The sequence below is a fragment of the Panulirus ornatus genome, chromosome 33, assembly GCF_036320965.1.
Source record: "Panulirus ornatus isolate Po-2019 chromosome 33, ASM3632096v1, whole genome shotgun sequence".
Taxonomy (NCBI): domain Eukaryota; kingdom Metazoa; phylum Arthropoda; class Malacostraca; order Decapoda; family Palinuridae; genus Panulirus; species Panulirus ornatus.
This window is the reverse complement of record NC_092256.1, coordinates 406,554-426,338: the sequence shown is the minus strand read 5'-3', so window position 1 is coordinate 426,338 and position 19,785 is coordinate 406,554. Positions and strand designations below refer to the sequence as shown.

Genomic DNA, 19,785 nt, shown 5'->3' with positions numbered 1-19,785 from the left:
GTATATACATACGTCCGCACACGCAAATATACATACCTACACAGCTTTCCATGATTTAACCCAGACGCTTTACATGCCCTGATTCAATCCACTGACAGCACGTTAACCCCGGTATACCACATCGATCCAATTCACTCTATTCCTTGCCCTCCTTTCACCCTCCTGCATGTTCAGGCCCCGATCACAAAAAATCTTTTTCACTCCATCTTTCCACCTCAAATTTGGTCTCCCACTTCTCGTTCCCTCCACCTCCGACACATATATCCTCTTGGTCAATCTTTCCTCACTCATTCTCTCCATGTGCCCAAACCATTTCAAAACACCCTCTTCTGCTCTCTCAACCACGCTCTTTTTATTTCCACACATCTCTCTTACCCTTACGTTACTTATTCGATCAAACCACCTCACACCACATATTGTCCTCAAACATCTCATTTCCAGCACATCCATCCTCCAGCGCACAACTCTATCCATAGCCCACGCCTCGCAACCATACAACATTGTTGGAACCACTATTCCTTCAAACATACCCATTTTGGCTTTCCGAGATAATGTTCTCGACTTCCACACATTCTTCAAGGCTCCCAGAATTTTCGCCCCCTCCCCAACCCTATGATCCACTTCCGCTTCCATGGTTCCATCCGCTGCCAGATCCACTCCCAGATATCTAAAACACTTTACTTCCTCCAGTTTTTCTCCATTCAAACTTACATCCCAATTGACTTGACCCTCAACCATACTGTACCTAATAACCTTGCTCTTATTCACATATACTCTTAACTTTCTTCTTTCACACATTTTACCAAACTCAGTCACCAGCTTTTATATATATATATATATATATATATATATATATATATATATATATATATATATATATATATATTTCCCACTGTCTCCCGCGTTTGCGAGGTAGCGCAAGGAAACAGACGAAAGAAATGGCCCAACCCACCCCCATACACGTGTATATACATACACGACCACACACGCAAATATACATACCTACACAGCTTTCCATGGTTTACCCCAGACGCTTCACATGCCCTGATTCAATCCACTGACAGCACGTCAACCCCGGTATACCACATCGATCCTATTCACTCTATTGCTTGCCCTCCTTTGACCCTCCTGCATGTTCAGGCCCCGATCACACAAAATCTTTTTCACTCCATCTTTCCACCTCCAATTTGGTCTCCCACTTCTCCTCGTTCCCTCCACCTCCGACACATATATCCTCTTGGTCAATCTTTCCTCACTTATTCTCTCCATGTGCCCAAACCATCTCAAAACACCCTCTTCTGCTCTCTCAACCACGCTCTTTTTATTTCCACACATCTCTCTTACCCTTACGTTACTTACTCGATCAAACCACCTCACACCACACATTGTCCTCAAACATCTCATTTCCAGCACATCCACCCTCCTGCGCACAACTCTATCCATAGCCTACGCCTCGCAACAATACAACATTGTTGGAACTACTATTCCTTCAAACATACCCATTTTTGCTTTCAGAGATAATGTTCTCGATTTCCACACATTCTTCAAGGCTCCCAGGATTTTCGCCCCCTCCCCCACCCTATGATTCACCTCCGCTTCCATGGTTCCATCCGCTGCCAGATCCACTCCCAGATATCTAAAACACTTCACTTCCCCCAGTTTTTCTCCATTCAAACTTACCTCCCAATCGACTTGACCCTCAACCCTACTGTACCTAATAACCTTGCTCTTATTCATATTTACTCTTAACTTTCTTCTTTCACACACTTTACCAAAATCAGTCACCAGCTTCTGCAGTTTCTTACATGAATCAGCCACCAGCGTTGTATCATCAGCGAACAACAACTGACTCACTTCCCAAGCTCTCTCATCCACAACAGACTTCATACTTGCCCCTCTTTCCAAAACTCTTGCATTCACCTCCCTAACAACCCCATCCATAAACAAATTAAACAACCATGGAGACATCACACACCCCTGCCGCAAACCTACATTCACTGAGAACCAATCACTTTTCTCTCTTCCTACACGTACACATGCCTTACATCCTCGATAAAAACTTTTCACTGCTTCTAACAACTTGCCTCCCACACCATATATTCTTAATACCTTCCACAGAAAACACGCTCTGGCTATTTTCCTCTCACTCACAATGGATTCTACCCTCTGATCACACCATGACATCTACCGACTGATCCACACCCTGGCTTCTACTCACTGATACACACCCTGGTATCTTTCCTATCACTCAACCTGGCTTACACCCTCTAATCCACACCCTGGCTTCTTCCCACTGATCCACACCTTGCCTTCTACACTCTGATCCACAGCCAGACTTCTACCCACTGATTCACATCCCGGCTTTTACTCACTGATCCACACCCTGGCTTCCTCCCGCTGATTCAGGCACTGGCTTCTACCAACTGATCCACACCCAGGCTTCTTCCCGCTGATTCAGGCACTGGCTTCTACCAACTGATCCACACCCGGGCTTCTTTCCTCTGATTCACGCCCTGGCCTCTACTCTCTGACCCAAACACTGGCTTCTTCTCTCATCCCGAGAATCTGGCTTCTTCCCTCTCTCTCACCCTGGCATTCACCCTCTGATTCACACCCTGGCTTCTAACCATTGATTCACAACCTGGCATCTTCCCTTTCACTCACCGTGGCATCTACCCTCTGATCCACAACCTGGCTTCTTCCCACTAATCCACACACAGGCTGGTTTCCACTGATTTACAACTTGGCTTCTACCCACTGATCAATGCCCTGGCTTCTTTCCACTGATTCACGTACTGGCTATATTCCTCACTCTCACAATGGCTTCTGCCCTCTGATCCACACCCGGACTTCTACCAAATGATCCACGCCCTGGCTTCTACCCTCTGATCCATACCCTAGCTTCTTCCCACTGATTCACGCTCTGGCTATTTTCCTCTCACTCACAATGGATTCTACCCTCTGATCACACCATGACATCTACCGACTGATCCACACCCTGGCTTCTACTCACTGATACACACCCTGGTATCTTTCCTATCACTCAACCTGGCTTACACCCTCTAATCCACACCCTGGCTTCTTCCCACTGATCCACACCTTGCCTTCTACACTCTGATCCACAGCCAGACTTCTACCCACTGATTCACATCCCGGCTTTTACTCACTGATCCACACCCTGGCTTCTTCCCACTGATTCACGCCCTGCCTTCTTCACTCTCACTCAACCTTGCTTCTTCCCTCTGATCCACACCCTGGTATCTTTCCACTGATCAAAACCCTGGCTTCTGCCCACTGATCCACACAATGACATCTTTCCTATCACTCAATCTGGCATCCACCCTCTAATCCACACCCTGACTTCTTCCCACTGATTCACTTCTTCATTCTCACTCAACTTTGCACTGATCAACACCCTGGCTTCTACCCACTGATCTACTCAATGACATATTTCCTATCACTTAATCTGGCTTCCACCCTCTAATCCACACCCTGGCTTCTTCCCACTAATTCACACTCTGGCTTATACTTACTGATCCACACCCAGGCTTCTACCCACTGATTCACATCCTGGCTTTTACTCACTGATCCAAACCCTGACGTCTTCCAACTGATTCACGCCCTGGATATTTTACTCTCGCTCACTAATTACTTCTACCCTCTGATCCACACACTGACATCTACCCACTGATCCATACGCTGGCACAACCCCACTGATTCACACCCAAACACATCCCCATTGATTCACACCCTGGCTTTTTACCACTCACTCACCTTTTCTTCTACCCTCTGATCCACATCCGGGCTTCTACCCACCGATCTAAACTCTGGTGTCTACCCTTTATTCCACACCTTGGCTTCTTCCCACCTATTTACACCCAGGCTTCTACCCACTTATCCACACTCAGGCTTCTACCAACTGATTCACACCCTGGCTTTAACTCACTGATCCAAACCTTGGCTTCTTCCAACCGATTCACGCCCTGGCTATTTTACTCTCACTCACAAATGACTTCTACCCTCTGATCCACTCACTACCATCTACCCACTGATCCACTCCTTAGCTTTTATTCGCTGATCCACACCCTGGCACATCCTCACTGATTCACACCCAAATACATCACTGATTCACACCCTGGCTTTTTCCCGCCCACTCACCCTTTCTTCTACCCTCTGATCCAAATCCTGGCTTCTACCCACTGATCCAAACTCTGGCGTTTACCCTTTAATCCAGACCCTGGCTTCTTCCCACTTATTTACACCCAGGCTTTTACCCACTCATCCACACTCAGCCTTCTACCCACTGATTCACACCCTGACTTTAAATCACTGATCCACACCCTGGATTCTTCCCTCTCACTCACCCTGACTTCTATCATCTGATCAACACCATGTCCTCTTCCCACTGATCCACACCCTGGCGTCTCCTCTCTGACCTACACACTGGTTTCTTCTCTCAGACCGAAAATCTTGCTTCTTCCCCCTCACTCATCCTGGCTTTCACCCTCTGATGTACACCCTGGCTTCTAACCATTGATCAACGTGACTTCTACCCACTGATCCACACCCTGGCAGCTTACCTATCACTCACCCTGGCTTCCACTCTCTGATCCACACCCTAGCTTCTTCCCACTGATCCACACCCTGGCTTCTACCCTCTGATCCACACCGTGGCTTCTTCCCCCCGATTCACACTGGATTTTACCCACTGATCCGCATCAAAGCTTCCCACTGATTCACATCCTGGCGTTTACACACTGATCCACACCCTGGCTTCTTCCCACTGATTCACGCCCTGGCTTCTGCCCTCTGATCCACAAACTGGCATCTTCTCACTCATTCAAACCCTGGCTTCTACCCACTAATCCACACCCTGACTTCTTTCCACTGATTCACGCCCTGGTTATTTTCCTCTCACTCACAATGGCTTCTACCCTCTGATCCGGACCCTGACTTCTACCTACTCATCCACACCCTGGATTCTACCCACTGATCCACATTATGTTATCTTCCAACTGATTCACACCCTGGCTTCTTCCCTCTCACTAACCCTGTCTTCTAGTGCCTGATCCACACCATAGGTTCTTCCCACTGATCCACACTCTGGCTTCCTCCATCTGATCCACACCCAGGCTTCTTCCCACTGATTCACACCCTGGCTTCTACCCACTGATCCACACTCAGGCTTCTTCCCTCTGATTCACGCCCTGGCCTCTACTCTCTGACCCACACACTGGTTTTTTTCTCTCATACCGAAAATCTGGCTTTTTCCCTCTCTCTCACCCTGGCTTTCACCCTCTGATTCACACCCTGGTTTCTAACCATTGATTCACACCCTGGCATCTTCCCTCTCACTGACAGTGGCATATACCCTCTGATCCACAACCTGGCTTCTTCCCACTAATCCACAACCTGGCTTCTTCCCACTGGTCCACACCCTTGTCTTCTTCCCACTGACTCACATCCTGATTCTACCAACTGATCTACACCCAGGCTTATTCCCACTGATTTACAACCTGGCTTCTACCCATTGATCCATATCCTGGCTTCTTCCCACTGATTCACGCCCTGGCTATTTTCCTCTCACTCACAATGGATTTTACCCTCTGATCCACACCATGACTTCTACCCACTGATCCACACCCTGCTATCTTTCCTATCACTTAACCTGGCTTCCACCTTCTAATCAACACCCTGACCTCTTCCCACTGATCCACACCCTGGCTTCTACTCTCTGATCCACACCCTGGCTTCTTCCCACTGATTCACACTCTAGCTTCTACCCACTGATCCACACCCAGGCTACTACCCACTGGCTCACATCCTGGCTTTTACTCACTGATCCACACCCTGGCTTCTTCCCACTGATTCACGCCCTGGCTTCTTCACTCTCACTCACCTTTCCTTCTACCCTCTGACCTACACCCTGGCATCTTCCCACTGATCAACACCCTGGCTTCTACCCACTGATCCACAACCTGATTTCTTCGAATCTATTGACGCCCTGGTTATTTTCCTCTCACTCACAATGGCTTTTACCCTGTGATCCACACCCTGACTTCTACCCACCCATCCACACTCAGGTTTCTACCCACTGATCCACACCTTGACATCTTCCAACTGATTCACACCCTGGCGACTTGCCTCTCAATACACCTGGCTTCTAGTCTCTGATCCACACCCTGGGTTCTTCCTACTGATACACACCCTGGCTTCCTCCCTCAATCCACACCCTAGCTTCTTCACACTGATTCATTCCCTGGTTATTTTCCTCACTCACAATGGCCTCTGCTCTCTAATGCACACCCTACTTTCTACCCACTAATCTACATCCTGGCTTCAACCTAGTGATCCAAACCCAGACTTCTTCCCACTAATTCAGCCCTTACTTCTACCCACTGATCCAAACCCTGGTTAATTCCAACTGATTTACGCCCTGGCTATTTTCCTCTCACTCACAATGACTTCTACCCTCTGATCCACACCTTGACATATACCCACTGATCCACACTCTGCGTTCTACCCACTGATCCACACCCTCTCATTTTCCCACTGATTTACACCCTGGCCTCTTCCCGTTCACTTACACTGTCTTCTACCCTCTGATCCACATCTGGCTTCTACCCACTGATCCATTCCCTTGCGTCTACACTCTTATGAACACCCTGGCTTCTTCACACTTATTTACAACCAGGCTTCTACCCACTGATCCACACCCAGGCTTGTACCAACTGATTCACAACCTGCTTTTAACTCACTGATCCATACCCAGGGTTCTTTCTACTAATTCACCCCCTGGCTTCTTCCCTCTCACTCACCCGGGCTTCTACGCCCTGATCCACACCATGGCTGCTTCCCACTAATCCACACTCTACCTTGTACTTTCTGACCCACACCTTGGTTTCTTCTCTCAGACCTAAAATTTGGCTTCTTCTCACTCTTTCTCGCTGGCTTTTGTCCTCTGATTCATATCCTGGCTTCTACCCACTGATCCAGACCCAGGCTTCTTCGCATTGATTCACACCCTGTCTTCTTCCCTCTCATTCACCGTGGCATCTACCCTCTGATCCACAACCTGGCTTCTTCCCACTGATCCACAACGTGGCTTCTTCCCATTGATCAACACCTTGGCTTCTTCCCACTAATTCACATCCTGACTTCTACCAACTGATCCACACCCAGGCTTCTTCCCAGAGATTCACAACCTGATCTACTCCCAGTGATCCACACCCTGGCTTCTTCCCACTGATCCACACCCAAATACTTTCCCACTGGTACTCACTCTGGATTCTTCCCATTGAACCACAACCTGGTTTCTTCTCACTTATTAGCATCCAGGATTATTCCCAATGATCCACATCAAGGCTTCTCTCCACTAATCCACAACCTGGCTTCTTCCCACTGATTCACAGCCTGGCTATTCTCCTCTCACTTATCCCTGCTTCTACCCTCTGATCCACACCCTGGCTTTTCCCCATTAATCCTCACCGTGGCTTCTACCCAGTGATCTACAACCTGGTATCTTCCCACGGATTCACACCCTGCCTTTTTTCCTCTCACTCACTCTGGCTTCTACCCTCTAATGCACATCCTGGCTTCTAACCACTGCTCCACACCCTGACTTCTACCCTGTGATCCATATCCTGGCTTCTTGTCACTGATTTGCACCCTAGCTTCTTCCCACTGATCCACAACGTGGCTTCTTCCCACTGATCAACACCTTGGCTTCTTCCCACTAATTCACATCCTGACTTATACCAACTGATCCACACCCAGGCTTCTTCCCAGAGATTCACAACCTGGCTTCTTCCCACTGATCCACACCCTGGCTTCTTCCCACTGATTCACGCACTGGTTATATTCCTCTCATTCACAGTGGCTTCTACCGTCTGATCCACATCCTAACTTCTACCAACTAATCCATGCCATAGCTTTTACCCAATGATCAACACCAGGCTTCCTTCCACTGATTCACGGGCTAGCTTCTACCCACTGATCCATAACCTGACTTCTTTCCACTGATTCACACCCTGGCTATTTTCCTCTCAGTCACAATAGCTTCTACCCTCTGATCCACACCCTGACTTCTACCCACTGCTCCACACCTTGGCGTCTTCCCTCTGATCCAAAAAGCTGGCTTCTTCCCTCTGATCCATACTCTAGCTTCTTCCCACTGATCCACAACCTGGCTCCTTCCTACTGATCCACACCCAAGCTTTTTTCCACTGATACTCACCCTGGCTTCTTCCCATTGAACCACAACCTGGCTTCTTCTCATTTATCAGCATCCATGATTATTCCCAATGATCCACATCAAGGCTTCTTTCCACTAATCCACAACCTGGCTTCTTACCACTGATTCGCAACCTGGCTTCTTCCCACTGATTCACAGCCTTGCTATTTTCCTCTCACTCACTCCTGCTTCTACCCTCTGATCCACACCCTGGCTTCTCCCCATTAATCCACACCCTGGTTTCTATCCAGTGATCCGCAACCTGGTATCTTCCCACGGATTCACACCCTGCCTTCTTCCCTCTCACTCACCATGGCTTCTACCGTTTAATGCACATCCTGGTTTCTACCGTACAATGCACATCCAGGCTTCTACCAACTACTCCACACTCTGGTTTCTACCCTCTGATCCATACCCTGGCTTCTTCTCACTAATTCACACCTTGGCTTCTACCCATTGATCCACACCCTTGCTTCGTCCCACTGATTCACGCCCTGGTTATTTTCCTCTCACTCACAATGACTTCTGCTCTCTGATCCACACACTAATATCTACCCACTGATCCACACCCTAGCTTTTATCCACTGATCCACACCCTGGCATATTCCAACTGATTCACACCCAGGAACATCCCACTGAGTCACACCCTGGCTTTTTCCCGTTCACTCACGCATTCCTCTACCCTCTGAGCCACATCCTTGATCTACCCACTGATCCAAACCCTGGCGTCTACCCTTTAATCCCCACCCTGGCTTCTTCCCACCTATTTACACCTAGGCTTCTAACCACTTATCTACACTCAGATTTCTACCAACTGATTCACACCCTGGTTTTAACTCACTGATCCACACCCTGGTTTTAACTCACTGATCCACACCCTGGCTTCTTCCCACTTATTCAAACCCTGGCTTCTTCCCTCTCACTCACCCTGACTCCAATTATCCGATCGACACCATAGCTTCTTCCCACTGATTCACAACCTTGCGTCTACTCTGTGACCCACACTCTGGTTTCTTCTCTCAGACCGAAAATCTTGCTTCTTCCCTCTCACTCATCCTGTCTTTCACCTTCTGATTCACAGCCTTGCTTCTACCCATTGATCAACACCCTGGTTTCTTCGCGCTGATTCACACCCTGGCTTCTTACCTCTCACTCACTGAGGCATCTACCTTCTGACACACAACCTAGCTTCTTCCCACTGATCCACACCCTGACTACTTCCTACTGACTCACACCCTGGCCTCTACCAACTGATGCACACCCAGTCTTATTCACACTGATTCACAAACTGGCTTCTACCCACTGATCCACACCCTGGCGTCTTTCCACTGATTCACGCACTATCTATATTCCTCTCTCTCAATTGCTTCTGCCCTCTGACCCACACCCTGACTTCTACCTACTGATCCACGCCTTGGCTTCTACCCACTGATCCATGCCCAGGCTTCTTCCCACTGATTCATGCCCAGGCTATTTTCCTCTCACTCACAATGGATTCTATCCTCTGATCCACACCATGACTTCTGTCCACTGATCCACACACACTGGCTTCTACCCACTGATCCACACCCTAGCATCATTCTTATCACTCACCTTGGCTTCCATCCTCTGATCCACGCCTTAGCTTTTTCCACTGATCCACACCCTGGCTTCTACCCTCTGATCCACACCCTAGCTTCTTCCCACTGATTCACACTCTGGCTTTTACCAACTGATCCACAACCAAACTTCTACCCACTGATTCACATCCTGGCTTTTACTCACTGATCCACTCCTTGACTTCTTTCCACTGATTCACGCCCTGGCTTCTTCCCTCACTTACCCTGGCTTCTACCCTCTGATCCACAACCTGACATCTTCCCACTCATTCACACCCTGGCTTCTACCCACTGATCATCACCCTGGCTTCTTTCCAATGATTCACGCCCTGGTTATTTTCCTCTCACTCATAGGCTTTTACCTTCTGATCAACATCCTGACTTCTATCGACTCATCCACACCCCTTTTTCTTCCCACTGATCCACACCTTGATATCTTGCAACTGATTCACACACTGTCTTCTTTCCCTCTCACTGACCCTGTCTTCTAATCTCTGATACACACCCTGGGTTCTTCCCTCTGATCCACACTCTGGCTTCCTCCATCTGATCCACACCTAAGCTTCTTCCCACTGATTCAAACCCTAGCTTCTACCCACTGATCCACACCCTGGCTTCTCTCCTTTGATTCACGCCCTGGCCTCTACTCTCTGACCCACACTCTGGCTTCTTCTCTCATACCGAAAATCTGGCTTCTTCTCTCTCTCCCACCCTGCCATTCACCCTCTGATTCACACACTGGCTTCTAACCAATGATGCACACACTGGTATCTTCCCTTTCACTCACCGTGACATCTACCCTCTGATCCACAATTTGGCTTCTTCCCACTAATCCACAACCTGGCTTCTTCCCACTGACTCACACCCTTCCTTCTACCAACTGATCTACATTCAGGCTTATTTCCACTGATTTAAAACCTGTATTCTACCCACTGATCCATACCCAGGCTTCTTCCCACTGATTCACGAACTCACTATGTTCCTCTCTCTCACAAGGGCTTCTGCCCTCTGATCCACACCCTAGCTTCTACCCACTGATACACACCCTGGCATCTTTCCTATCACTCAACCTGGCTTCCACCCTCTAATCCACACCCTGGCTTCTTCCCACTGATCCACCCCCTGGCTTCTACACCCTGATCCACACCCAAACTTCTACCCACTGATTCACATCCTGGCTTTTACTCACTTATCCTGGCTTCGTCCCACTGATTCACGTCCTGGCTTCTTCACTCTCGCCCACCTTTGCTTCTACCCTCTGATCCTCACCTTAGCATCTTCCCACTGATCAACACCCTGGCTTCTACCCACTGATCCACAACCTGGCATCTTCCCACTCATTCACACCCTGGCTTCTACCCACTGATCATCACCCTGGCTTTTTTCCAATGATTCACGCCCTGGTTATTTTCCTCTCACTCATAGGCTTTTACCTTCTGATCCACACCCTGACTTCTACCTACTCATCACACCCCTTTTTCTACCCACTGATCCACACCTTGATATCTTACAACTGATTCACACACTGTCTTCTTCCCTCTCACTGACCCTGTCTTCTAATCTGATCCACTCCCTGGGTTCTTCCCTCTGATCCACACTCTGGCTTCCTCCATCTGATCCACACCTAAGCTTCTTCCCACTGATTCAAACCCTAGCTTCTACCCACTGATCCACACCCTGGCTTCTCTCCTTTGATTCACGCCCTGGCCTCTACTCTCTGACCCACACTCTGGCTTCTTCTCTCATACCGAAAATCTGGCTTCTTCTCTCTCTCCCACCCTGCCATTCACCCTCTGATTCACACACTGGCTTCTAACCAATGATGCACACACTGGTATCTTCCCTTTCACTCACCGTGACATCTACCCTCTGATCCACAATTTGGCTTCTTCCCACTAATCCACAACCTGGCTTCTTCCCACTGACTCACACCCTTCCTTCTACTAACTGATCTACATTCAGGCTTATTTCCACTGATTTAAAACCTGTATTCTACCCACTGATCCATACCCAGGCTTCTTCCCACTGATTCACGAACTCACTATGTTCCTCTCTCTCACAATGGCTTCTGCCCTCTGATCCACACCATAACTTCTACCCACTGATCCACACCCTAGCTTCTACCCACTGATACACACCCTGGCATCTTTCCTATCACTCAACCTGGCTTCCACCCTCTAATCCACACCCTGGCTTCTTCCCACTGATCCACCCCCTGGCTTCTACACTCTGATCCACACCCTAGCTTCTACCAACTGATGGACACCCAGGCTTATTCACACTGATTTTCAACCTGGCTTCTACCCACTGATCCACACTCTGGCTTCTTCCCACTGATTTACGCACTAGCTATATTCCTCTCTCTCACACTGGCTTCTGCCATCTGATATACACCCTGACTTCTACCTACTGATCCACACCCTGGCTTCTACCCACTGATACGCACCCTGGCATCTTTAATATCACTCAACCTGGCTTCCACCCGTTAATCCACTCCCTGACTTCTCAATGATCCACACCCTGGCTTCTACACTCTAATCCACACCCTGGTTTCTGCACTCTGATCCACACCCAGACCCTTGCCCACTAATTCACATCCTGGCTTTTACTTACTGATCCACACCCTGCCTTCTTCCCACTGATTCATACCCTGGCTTCTTCACTCTCACTTACCCTTGCTTCTACTCTCTGATCTACACCCTAGCATCTTCCCACTGATCAACACCCTGGCTTCTTCCCACTGGTCCATACCTGACATCTTTTCTATCACTCAACCTGAATTCCACCCTCTAATCCAAACCCTGGCTTCTACCCACTGATTCACACTCTGGCATCTACTTATTGATCCACACCCAGACTTCTCCCCACTGATTCACATCCTGGCTTTTACTCACTGATCCATACCCTGGCTTCTTCCAACTGATTCACGCCCTGGCTATTTTCTCACTCACAATGACTTCTACCCTCTGATCCACACCCTAGCTTTTATCCACGGATCCACACCCTAGCTTTTATCCACTGATCCACACCCTGGCATATTCCCACTGATTCACACCCAGGCACATCTCACTGAGTCACACCCTGGCTTTTCCCCATTCACTCACGCTTTCCTCTACCCCCTGATCCACATCCTTGCTTCTACCCACTGATTCAAACTCTTTCGTCTACCCTTTAATCTACACCCTGGCTTCTTCCACCTATATACACCCAGGCTTCTACCCAATCATCCACACTCAGGTTTCTACCCACTGATTCATATCCTGGCTTTAACTCACTGATCCACATCCTGGCTTCTTCCCACTAATGCACACCCTGGCTTCTTCCCTCTCACTCACCCTGACTTCTATTATCTGATCCACACCATGGCTTCTTCCCTCTGATCCACAACCTGGCGTCTACTCTCTAACCTACATCCTGGCTTCTTCTCTCAAACCAATAATCTTGCTTCTTCCCTCTCACTCATGCTGGCATTCACCTTCTGATTTACACCCTGGCTTCTACCCATTGATCAACACCCTGACTTCTTCGCACTGATTCACACTCTGGTTTCTTCCCTCTCACTCACCGAGGCATCTACCCACTGACACACAAACTGGCTTCTTCCCACTGATCCACACCCTGCCTTCTTCACACTGACTCACACCCTGGCTTCTACCAACTGATGCACACCCAAGCTTATTCAAACTGATTGTCAACCTGGCTTTTACCCACTGATCCACACTCTGGCTTTTTCCCACTGATTCACGCACTTGCTATATTCCTCTCTCTCACACTGGCTTCTGCCCTCTGATCTAAACCCTGTCTTCTACCCTCTGATGCACACCCTAGCATCTTTCCTATCACTCAACCTGGCTTGCACCCGCTAATCCACTACCTAACTTTTTCTCACTGATCCACACCCTGGCTGCTACACTCTGATCCAGACTTCTGCCCACTGATTCACATCCTGGCTTTTACTCACTTATCCACAACCTGCCTTCTTTCCATTTATTTATGTCTTGGCTTCTTCACTCTCACTCACCCCTGCTTCTACCCTCTGATCCACACCCTGGCATCTTTCCACTGATCAGCACCCTGGCTTCTTCCCACTGATCTACACCTTGACATCTTTCCTATCACTCAACCTGGCTTCCACCCTCTAATCCAAACCCTGGCTTCTACCCACTGACTCACACTCTGGCTTCTACCTACTGATCCACACCCACACTTCTCCCCACTGATTTACTTCCTAGCTTTGACTCACTGATCTATACCCTGGCTTCTTCCAACTGATTCACGCCCTGGCTATTTTCTTCTCACTCACAATGACTTCTACCCTCTGATCCTCACCCTAGTTTTTATCCACTGATCCACACCCTAGCTTTTATCCACTGATCCACACCCTGGCATATCCCCACTGATTCACACCCAGGCACATCCCACTGACTCAAACCCTTGCTTTTTTCCGTTCACTCACGCTCTCGTCTACCCTCTGGTCCACATCCTTACTTCTACCCACTGATCCAAACCCTGGCGTCTACCCTTTAAAATCTAAACCCTGGCTTCTTCCCACCTATTTGCACCCAGGCTTCTACACACTTATCCACACTTAGGCTTCTACCCACAGATTCACAACCTGGTTTTTACTCACTGATCCACATCCTGGCTTCTTCCCACTAATTCACACCCTGGCTTCTTCCCTCTCACTCACCCTGACTTCTATTATCTGATCCACACCATGGCTTCTTCCCTCTGATCCTCAACATGGCGTCTACTCTCTGACCTACATCCTGGCTTCTTCTCTCAGACCGATAATCTTGCTTCTTCCCTCTCACTCATGTTGGCATTCACCCTCTGATTTACACCCTGGCTTCTACCCATCGATCAACACCTTGACTTCTTCGCACTGATTCACACCCTGGCTTTTTCCCTCTCACTCACCGAGGCATCTACCCACTGACACACAACCTTGCTCCTTCCCACTGATCCACACCCGGCCTTCTTCACACTGACTCACACCCTGGCTTCTACCAACTGATGCACACCCAAGCTTATTCACACTGATTTTCAACCTGGCTTTTACCCACTGATCCACACTCTGGCTTTTTCCCACTAATTCACGCACTTGCTATATTCCTCTCTCTCACACTGGCTTCTGCCCTCTAATCCAAACCCTGACTTCTACCTACTGATCCACACCCTGGCTTCTACCCAGTGATACACTCCCTAGCATCTTTCCTATCACTCAACCTGGCTTGCACCCGCTAATCCACTCCCTGACTTTTTCTCACTGATCCACACCCTGGCTTCTACACTCTGATCCACACCCAGACTTCTGCCCACTGATTCACATCCTGACTTTTACTCACTTATCCACACTCTGCCTTCTTTCCACTGATTCATGCCCTAGCTTCTTCACTCTCACTCACCCTTGCTTCTACCCTCTGATCCACACCCTGGAATCTTTCCACTGATCAACACCCTGGCTTCTCCCCACTGATCTACAACCTGACATCTTTCCTATCACTCAACCTGGCTTCCACCCTCTAATCCAAACCCTGGCTTCTACCCACTGATTCACACTCTGGCTTCTACCTACTGATCCACACCCACACTTCTACCCACTGATTCACATCCTGGCTTTTACTCACTGATCCATACCCTGGCTTCTTCCAACTGATTCACGCCCTGGTTATTTTCTTCTCACTCACAATGACTTCTACCCTCTGATCCTCACCCTAGATTTAATCCACTAATCCACACCCTAGCTTTTATCCACTGATCCACACCCTGGCATATTCCCACTGATTCATACCCAGGAACATCGCACTGACTCACACCCTGGCTTTTTTCCTTTCACTCACGCTCTCGTCTACCCTCTGATCCACATCCTTGCTTCCACCCACTGATCCAAACACTGGCGTCTACCATTTCATCCACACCCTGGCTTCTTTTCACCTATTTACACCCAGGCTTCTACCCACTTATATACACTTAGGCTTCCACCCACAGATTCACAACCTGGTTTTTACTCACTGATCCACATCCAGGCTTCTTCCCACTAATTCACACCCTGGCTTCTTCCCTTTCACTCACCCTGACTTCTATTATCTGATCCACACCATGGCTTCTTCCCTCTGATCAACAACATGGCGTCTACGCTCTGACCTACACCCTGACTTCTTCGCTCAGACCGATAATCTTCCTTCTCCCTCTCACTCATGCTGGCATTCACCCTCTGATTTACACCCTGGCTTCTACCCATCGATCAACACCCTGACTTCTTCGCACTGATTCACACCCTAGCTTCTTCCCTCCCACTCACCGAGGCATCTACCCACTGGCACACAACCTTGCTCCTTCCCACTGAACCACACCCTGCCTTCTTCCCACTGACTCACACCCTGGCTTCTACCAACTGATGCACACCCAGGCTTATTCACACTGATTTTCAACCTGGCTTCTACCCGCTGATCCACACTCTGGCTTCTTCCCACTGATTCACACACTTGCTATATTCCTTTCTCTCACAGTCTTCTGCCCTTTGATATACACCCTGACTTCTACCTACTGATCCACACCCTGGCTTCTACCCAATGATACACACCCTGGCATCTTTCCTATCACTCAGCCTGGCTTCTACCCGCTAATCCACTCCCTGACTTCTTCTTACTGATCCATACCCTGGCTTCTACACTCTGATCCACACCCAGACTTCTGCCCAGTGATTCACATCCTGGCCTTTACTCACTTATCCACACACTGCCTTCTTCTCACTGATTCATGCCCTGGCTTCTTTACTCTCACTCACCCTTGCTTCTACCCTCTGATCCACACCTTAGTATCTTCTATCAGATTCAAAACCTGGCTTCTTCCCTCTCACTAACCATTGTTTCTATAATCTGATGCACACCTTGGCTTCTTTCCAATGATACACACCCTGGCTTCTACCCACTGATGTACACGCTGGCGTCATCACACTGATTCACAACCTTTGCTTCTTCCAACTGATCCACAACCAGGATGATAGCCACTGAGTCAAACTTTGGCTTTTACTCACTGATCCACGCTGGAACTTATTACAACAGATTCACAACCTGGCTTCTTACCCCTCACTCACCCTGGCTTTTACCCTCTGATCAACATCCTGGCTACAAACTGGCTTATTCCCTCTCACTCATGCTGGCTTCTACCCTCTGATCAGCTCCCTGGCTTCTACCCACTGAACCGCACCCTGTCTTCTTCCCACTGATTAATTCCCTGTCTGTTATCCTCTCGATCACAATGGCTTCTACCCTCTGATCCACACCCTGACTTCTACACACTAATCCACAACCTGGTTTCTACCCACTGATCCACACCTTAACATTTCTCAGATTCAAACCCTTGCTTCATCCTTCTCACTAACCAAGGATTCTATCCTCTGATGCACACCTTGGCACCTTCACACTGATCCACACGTGGCTTCTAACCTCTGATTCACTCCCCGGCTTCTCCCCAATGATTCACAAAAATGATTCTACACAGTGACCCACACCTGGGATTCTTCCCAGTAATTCAAAACCTGGCTTCTTCCCTCTCACTAACACTAGCTTCTACCCTCTGATCCACACCCTGACTTCTTTCCACTGATACACACCCTGGCTTCTACCCTCTGATGCACACACTGGCTTCATCCTACTGACTCACAAACTTTGCTTCTTCCCACTGATCCACAACCATGATGCTACCCACTGAGTCAAACTTTGGCTTTTATTTACTGATACACGCCGGAGCTTATTCCAACAGATTCACACCCTCGCTTCTTACCTCTCACTTACACTGGCTTCTACCCTCTGATAAACACCCTGGTTGCAAACTGGCTTTTTCCCTCTCAATCATGCTGGCTTCTACCCTATGATCAGCTCCCTGGCTTCTACCCATTGATCAAATCCTGTATTCTTCCGACTGATTCACGACTTAGTTATTTTCCTCTCACTCACAATGGCTTCTACCCTCTGAACCACACCCTGACTTCTATTCACTAATCCACAACCTGGTTTCTACCCACTGATCCACACCTTAAAATCTTCTATCAGATTCAAAACCTGGCTTCTTCCCTCTCACTAACCATGGCTTCTATCCTCTGATGCACACCTTGGCTTCTTTCCACTGATACACACCCTGGCTTCTACCCTCTGATGCACACGCTCGCTTCATCCCACTGATTCACAACCCTTGCTTCTTCGAACTGATCCACAACCAGGATGCTACCCACTGAGTCCAACTTTGGCTTTTACTTACTGTTCTACGCCGGAACTTATTCCAACAGATTCAAACCCTGGCTTCTTACCTCTCACTGACCCTGGCTTCTACCCTCTGATCAACACCCTGGCTACAAACTGGCTTATTCCCTCTCACTCATGCTGGTTTCTACCTTCTGATCAGCTCCCTAGCTTCTACCCACTGCTCAAACCCTGGATTCTTCCCACTCATTCACGCCTTAGCTATTTTCCTCTCACTCACAATGGTTTCTACCCTCTGAACGACACCCTGACTTATATTCACTGATCCACACCCTGGTTTCTACCCGCTGACCAACACCTTAACATCTTCCTACTGATTCTCACCATAGCTTCTTCCCTCTCACTAACCATGGCTTCTATCCTTTGATGCACACCTTGGCTTCTTCCCACTTATACACACCCTGGCTTCTACCCTCTGATGCACACGCTCGCTTCATCCCACTGATTTACAACCCTTGCTTCTTCCCACTGATCCCAACGAGGATGCTACCCACTGAGTCAAACTTTGACTTTTACTTACTGATCCACGCCGGAGCTTATTCGAATAGATTCACACCCTGTCTTCTTTCCTTTCACTCACACTGGCTTCTACCCTCCGCTCAACACCATGGCAACAAACTGGCTTATTCCCTCTCACTCATTCCCTCTCACTCTTTCACGCCTTGGTTATTTTCCTCTCACAATGGTTTCTACCCTCTGAACCCCACCCTGACTTCTATTCACTGATCCTCACCCTGGGTTCTAACCACTGATCAACACCTTAACATCTTCCCACTGATTCACACCCTGTCTTCTTCCCTCTCACTACCTCTAACTTCTAACTCTGATCCACACCCTGGTTTTTCTACTTATCCACATTCCTGTTTCTTCCCTCTGATCCACACCCATGCTTCTACCCGCTGACTCACAACCTGGCTTCTACCCGCTGTTTACAAAACTGGCTTCTACCCACTGATCCACACCCTGGCTTCTACCCTCTGATCCACACCATGGCTTCTACCCTCTGAACCACATTTAGCTTCTTCCCGCTCATCCACATTTTGGTTTCTCTCCATTGATTCACACTCTTTTTATTTTCCTTTCACGCACAAGGAATTCTACCGACTGATCCACACTCTGACTTCCACCCAATGATCCACACCATGGCTTCAAAACACTGATCCAAACCCAGGAGTCTTCCCACTGATTCACACCCTGGCTTCTACCCACTGATCCACACCCTGTCTTCTTCCCACTGATTGATGCCCTGGCTGTTATCCTCTCACTCACAATGGCTTCCACTCTCTGATCCACACCCTGACTTCTACCCACTGATCCACAGCCTGGTTTCTACCCACTGATCCACGCCTTAACATTTTCTCTCAGATTCAAACCATGGCTTCATCCCTCTCACTAACCATGGCTTTTATCCTCTGATGCACACATTGTCTTCTTCACACAAACCACACCTGATTTCTAACCTCTGGTTCACTCACTGGCTTCTCCCCACTGATTCACAAACCTGCTTCAACACAGTGATCCACACCTGGGTTTCTTCCCAGTGATTCACAATCTGGCTTCTTCCCTCTCACTAACACTAGCTTCTACCCTGTGATCCACACCCTGACTTCCTTCCACTGATACACACCCTGTCTTCTACCCTCTGATGCACAAGCTGGCTTCATCATACTGATTCACAATCCTTGCTTCT

The 19,785-nt window shown here is 48.5% G+C and overlaps 1 protein-coding gene across 1 annotated transcript in view; it reads right to left on the bottom strand.

Moving 5' to 3' along the window:
* LOC139759408 (glutamate receptor ionotropic, delta-1-like) overlaps nt 1–19,785 on the bottom strand; it is a 471,351-nt gene that overhangs the window by 235,623 nt on the left and 215,943 nt on the right. The gene's annotated exons all lie outside the window — the stretch shown is intronic.